Source organism: Sorex araneus, chromosome 1 (genome assembly GCF_027595985.1).
Source record: "Sorex araneus isolate mSorAra2 chromosome 1, mSorAra2.pri, whole genome shotgun sequence".
In the NCBI taxonomy this organism is placed as follows: domain Eukaryota; kingdom Metazoa; phylum Chordata; class Mammalia; order Eulipotyphla; family Soricidae; genus Sorex; species Sorex araneus.
In genome coordinates, this window is record NC_073302.1 from 295472413 (window position 1) to 295478653 (window position 6241).

A 6241-nucleotide genomic window follows, 5' to 3' on the forward strand; every position below is an offset into this window, starting at 1 on the left:
CCTAAATTTTCCCCTGGGTCACTATAAGCCAGGGCATCTGTCGATGATTGATATTAAATTATTCATCAGATGCAGCGGCAACATTAGCAGTTTGTATTTGATAAGAAAATCTGCAGGACAGATTCTGTTCATTTGAAAGTTGCCTTGATTGTTTCCACAGAAAGTTCAGTAGTGCAAAATGTGGAACTATATCATATGGATGTATCTTTAATGAAAGGAGAATAGGGCTAAAAGACTGTGTTACTTGAATTAGCATCTAACTGTTCAAGCCCTTTATCAGAGCTGTCTCAGAGAGGTCTAAACTTTACAAGGTTCACATTCAGAATATTCACTGATCTTCTAATTCCCGGATGATGCTGGCTTTTGGTTAGCAATGTGTTTACGGCCTACACTTGACTGCTTTTATTGCTTTTAATTAAAGGCAGGGATAGTGTGTGTCTATTAATCAGTGTGTGAAGCCAATCATGAGTAAGGGCTTTGCAAGATGAATGGTAGTGGAATAAATTTTTCCGCCTTTATCATCATGGTAGAGAGACAATCGCTGAAGTTAATTATGTCTTGGGGAGCACCTTTAATCTGTAAATTTGGAAGGCAGCACCTATTTTGACAGACCAGCCACATTTTTTTTAAAAAAAGAGCATGAGATATATTTAAAAGTTAATCATTTTATGATTATTGTATTCATTTCACACCACAGTTGGAGAGAGAATGGGGAATGGTTTTTGGTGAATTTCTTAATTCAGAATATAGTCAGCTAATCACTGAAAGCAAATTATACATTTTGACAGTTCTCTCCTCCCCTTTCTAATGTATTTTAAAGAGACAGATTTTTTTCCCCTCAGATTCCTCAATCTAGATTTTATAGTATGTGAACTTCTGAATCTAAAATACTCAGCAACCTACCTGCTTCACTTTCTAAGATGAAGGGAAAGAGACAATTTCTTTGGTCTTTTCATTGTGCAGGAATGTCTTTTCAAATTCAATTTAAATTTAATTCAGAGAAAAGACATCACAGTCCATTGCAATGATGAGAATGTCCAATCAAAGCAATACATATCGTCTTCTGGATTGAAATAAAAATATTGAATTACAATTCAGTGAAATTTACCTGAAGCCCTTAAGAGGTTACACAGAGCTCAACTCATTTTCAGCTGCTCAAGTGAGAAGGTAGGATGTGAGCAGGTGGTAGATTATTTTTTCCAAGCTGTAGTCATGTAAGAGCAGCATAAACAATTGCACCTTAGTGAGAGGAATATGTGACACTCTGGTGAAAAGTATCATTGTTCAAAAATGCATAAAGCAAGGATTTTGGTTCATGTTTAGGGCCTGACACTAGCAAGGAGCAGGGTTATTGCTCAGAAGAACAGAGCTCAACCTCACCTCAGAATTTGGAACTGCAACCAGGTGTAAAGTCCTGTGTGTATTGTTCATCCCAGGCTATATTTTTCTTTTATTATTATTTCATTTAAGACACCCAAGTGTTTTAGAAAAATTTCCCATATTTCTTTTCCCTTAAAGTATAGTAACAATCTGAACATGATTATTATTACTGCCCCTTTATTAATCCTTCTGCTTTTTACTGATTGTTTTGAACTCCATTTCCAATTTCCCTAATCAGTTAAGAGCGACAGGAATGGAAACCCAAGAGAGAATCAGGAATGGCAGATCCCGTACAGTGTCAGAGGACATCAGCAGTCTCATGGTCTCATGGCAGTGACTCGAGTCTCTAGATCGTAATTCGTCTCTGTCCATTCTGCCTCGTGCACTAGAAATATGCCCAGTGTCCTCTCTGTGTGTCCAATATCACATTCGTTGTCAGCCACATTGCTAACACTTTCTTGCCCAGTAATCTAGACATTTTTGGTGTTTGTTGATTTTTACTTTTCCCTCTGCTTAGAAAATAATGCCTAAGGTGGAGACTATTCTTTAAATCTTGAGTCAAGGAAAGAAAAGAGACGGAGTAACCAAAGGTCTAGCACCAGTTCCCTTGACGTTTGAGAGAACGTGGAAGGCTGATCACGGAACAATTTCAAATACAAAGTTCTTTGGTTACCACCTTCACTCAGATTTATAGGTGCATGATCTTCACACTTTCCTTTCGAATATGCCAGAATTTTATCCAGAGATTCTGATAGTGTCCAGTGTACATCAGTGAATTGGAAAAGGTATTCTTTGCCCATTTCCCAAATCATACCATTTTAACAAGTTACCTGGGAACTTGGAAGTCTCCAGCCATACGCGAGACATGGAAGTAGTGAGGTCAAAGCACTAAATGCACGTATAACTTGTTTATTTAGTGCTCATTTGAAAGGAACGAGTCAAAGGCAAGAGACAGAACAGAGTCACTCAGGGAACTTGTGCTGCATATGATGATCTGGGTGCACTTTCCTGCCCACATATGATCAATCCCCTGGGAACTGCCATGAGTGATTCCTGAGCACAGAGGCAGTAACTCCTTGGTGTAAGCACCAAGCACAGGTGCGTAACTCCTCCCACCAAAAAATAAATAAAAGAAACGGGTCAATTACATTTTTGTTTCTCTTTGGAAGATGACAGGCAAAATTCTCAGTGTTTTCAGTTTTGCTGTGTCTTACTCCTGCTTAAAATATTTGAGCAGAAATGGGTTTAGATGTGACTTAATCCAGTACCCAAAATCCATATATCCCCTCACCCAAATCTTCAACACTTAAGCTAATAAATGAGTAAAGTTTAATCTTGACAGATAATAGTTGTCCAAGAAATATAAATAAATGGCAGCAGAAGCAAGATTAAAAGAATGTTTTAGCATATCCTGCCTATTCAACTTAAATGTTTTCATTCTAATCCTTACTATTTAATATCATTACATAGCTCAGTTTCTGCTCGAAATATCTTTTAGAGTATGTCTAACTGGGATCCATATAATTTGCTTCATCTACTGCCAAACATTGCCTTATGCCATGAAAGACACTGAAATATGACACAATATATTACTGAAGGAATAAACTTTTGTTGTTGTTCTTATTCAATTATTCCTTTCTTTCCTAATGAATTCTTGCTATTTCTTCAGAGAACTGCCTGCGTGGTGGCGAGTACATATGTCGCTAGAAATCCTGGGTTTCTGTTTTAGATTAAACAGACAGTATCCCAGTTCATAGGTATTTCTCTAGACCTTCATACTCTGAAGGCTGTGAGGTAATTAGATCACCCAACACGGTACCCTCTCCATACATATACTGGTGAATAGTGTGTCTTTTTTGTTTGCTGGGTTGATTATTATTCCTTTTCTTTAAAGGGTTCCTTGGAAAACTGTAAAAATGAGTGTGAACTCAAAACTGCTGTTAATTTTAGAGCTGAGGTCCAGCAAGTTCTTTGGTGAGGACCATCAGCATCCTTGCCCACTACCAGAAGTTCCCCATTGGGTTTCCGGCAGTGCTCCCTGGAGCTTTCTATTTGGACTGCTTCTCATCTTAGGTCAGTAAATGATGAACAAACTTATTGTGATGGTGTCTCCCTGTGAAGATTTTGCTTGCTGACCTAGGGGCGAGGTATTACTTGACAGACCTAATTGATGCCTTGAAGTTGCATAGGGTGTGTCTTTGCAAGAGGTATATGAGCTGATTGCCTGTTGTGACAGTTCCACTTGGTTAGGAAAGTTCTGTACCAAAGAGTGTGTCTAGGATCCCAACCAGAGAAGTTGTATTGTTGGTAAGAAGAGTCTCTTGATTGCTTGATTGTGTACCACGTTCCCTCAGTGAGGTACATATTGTCTGAGGCAGTAAGCTTCTATTCTTACACTCAACATAGGTGTCAATGATTCAGTATCACCTCAATGATTTTTGTTCTCATATATTTGAGCCTGGGGGTATGGTCCTGCCAGCAGGTCAATCTGTACCTGCGGGGCGAGTACATCAGCAGCCTGATGGTGCCTTCAGGCTTCCACATACCTCAAAATTGCTGCTGTGCCTTTGGTCAGATTCCCAACAATTTGGGGCCTAGTTTACCAATAAATTAAACGGCCAAAAGTTAGGTATGTGGGAGGCACATCCAAAAACCACTGCACGCTCAGCTATGCAAACTCAAAGCCTCCTCTCCTCTCGGAGAGAGCTTGGCAAGCTATCGAGAATATCCTGCCCGCACAGCAGAGCAAAGCCTGGCAAGCTACCTGTGACATATTCGATATGCTAAAAACAGTAGCAACGACATGCTTTTCATGTTCCTAGAGCGAGCAGATGCAACTGGGCTACACTAGCCCATGACAGGGACAATGGAGACGTTACTGGAGCCCACTTGAGCAATCGATGAGCAATGGGATGACAGTGATACAATGATACAGTGATTCATGATCACAGACAAACACTTTCATACTTTGACTGAGTCTGCATGGTAGGATGTCAGTGCAAATTAAACACCATCACAGTTATCAAATTTGTTCTTATATGAAAACTTTCCGTTATGATACATGTTTTTGCTTAAAAACATACTATTCATATTTGTATCTTTATTAATAAACTTACTAATTCAATTCCACAAATTTTGTAAATATTTCTATATGTCAATCTCTCTTCTAGGTATTCTCAGTGTATAAGAAGGAGCTCAGAGCCATCTTGCAAAGAGCTGCAAAATAACAACAAAACTATTTGCCCGTGATATTGATCAGCTCCCTGCTCAGCGAAGGATGTGTCCCGCGGAAGTCAGAGCTGACAGGAAAATGGTTGACAGCCGGGGCATGTTTCTCTACCTATCCACTCATCCACCCCAGCACTGTTGCTTGCCTGAGCTGTTGCCAATCTGGGAGCCACATCTCTGCAGATGAGCCATTCTCCTTCATCTGCTCAATTTTACACCTGCAGAGAGCACTCCAACCACTTCTGGTTTCTCAATAAGAAGAAGCTGCCCGTTGCTTCCCTGACACTGTTTCCTCCTCAGCACGCTTCCTCTTCCTTGGAAATATCCTCCTGGTGAGGACATTTCATCTGTCCCGAGAAGGTCCTGCATCAAGTTCAAGGGTACCCACTGCTGCTTTTGTGTGCGTGTTTTGCTAATTGGGGGACCTGCTCTCAACTCAAATTCAAATTATTTTGTCATTTATTCTTTATCTTCTCTCATCTTGAAGACTGGCACATATTTGTGATGAATTTTCTTCTTTTATGAATCTCGGCTGTATTCACATTAGAAAATATAATGTAACCTTAACTCTGATATACTTAAAAACTTATCTATGCTAATGGATTAAACTTCTAATTAGTAATGTCCACCCAAGCCCAACATCAGCGCATGTCACAAGAGATCCCAAGACCCATTTTGATTTTGCGCAGAGCAGAATCAAAATTGCTTTTTTGTTTTCAGTTAAATAGTCTCATGAGATGATTTGGACAAAAGGCGATATAGTGGCATCTGATACTATGGGATTGAGAGCAGAGAGGTGACACAGGTTGTCTTGGGGACTTTGGGGAAGATTTTCAGAGAAGAATTAGAGGGTTCTTTAGAAAAATTAGGTAGACATGTTCTTTGCCATATCAGCAAGAGAAACCTCTAATTTTGCAGAAACATAGGAAAAGTGATTCTGTCGATTTGTAAAAGCTGAGAAAGGAGAAAGAGCACCCAGCAGGCTAGGGAGAGACTTGAGGGCCTGGCCCAGACCCAGCTGGGGTTTTCAGCTCGGCCTTTCTCCAGACTGCAAGACCACACACGTTTGCTGCAACCTCAAACTTGCCACTGACAAAGCCTAAGTTTTAATATATATACATATGTATTCACATGTACATAAATATATCTGTGTATATTATGTATGTTATTTAAAATGTTGACATTCAGATTACTATAAACCTCTTCATCTGCTTTTAACAGTTTAATTTATTGTTTAAAGTGGCACTTTCAATAGTTTGAAAATGAATTATTCCCTGAGGAACTATAAAATGTTTTTTTTCCCTTAGAAATAAGCACTAGCATTTCTCCATATCATCATTTTATGGTTAATTTCTATCTTTGTGAATTGTGGTCTGAACAGATGCTTGGTCTGAATGTTACGTTTGTGAATTGATGTAAGTTTGATTTATGTTCTAAAATGTGATCTATCTTGGAGAATGCCCCGTGTGCACTAGAGGAGAATGTGCACTGGACCGTTGAGTGCCTGTAGATGTCCATTATTTGAGTCTTCTAGCTCCTCATTCCTGGATCTTGTTGGCTTGACAGTTATTTCACCTGATCTATCCAGTCGGACAGTGGAATGTTGAATGCTCCAGCAACTATAGTTTCTACC

General features: G+C 39.4%; 1 non-coding gene across 1 annotated transcript; it reads left to right on the forward strand.

Moving 5' to 3' along the window:
* The first annotated feature begins 3245 nt into the window (after positions 1–3245).
* Positions 3246–3341, forward strand: LOC129401503 (small nucleolar RNA SNORD116). Its single transcript, XR_008628390.1, has one exon. It is a non-coding gene; the product is annotated as a small nucleolar RNA SNORD116 (small nucleolar RNA).
* The last annotated feature ends 2900 nt before the right edge of the window (positions 3342–6241 follow it).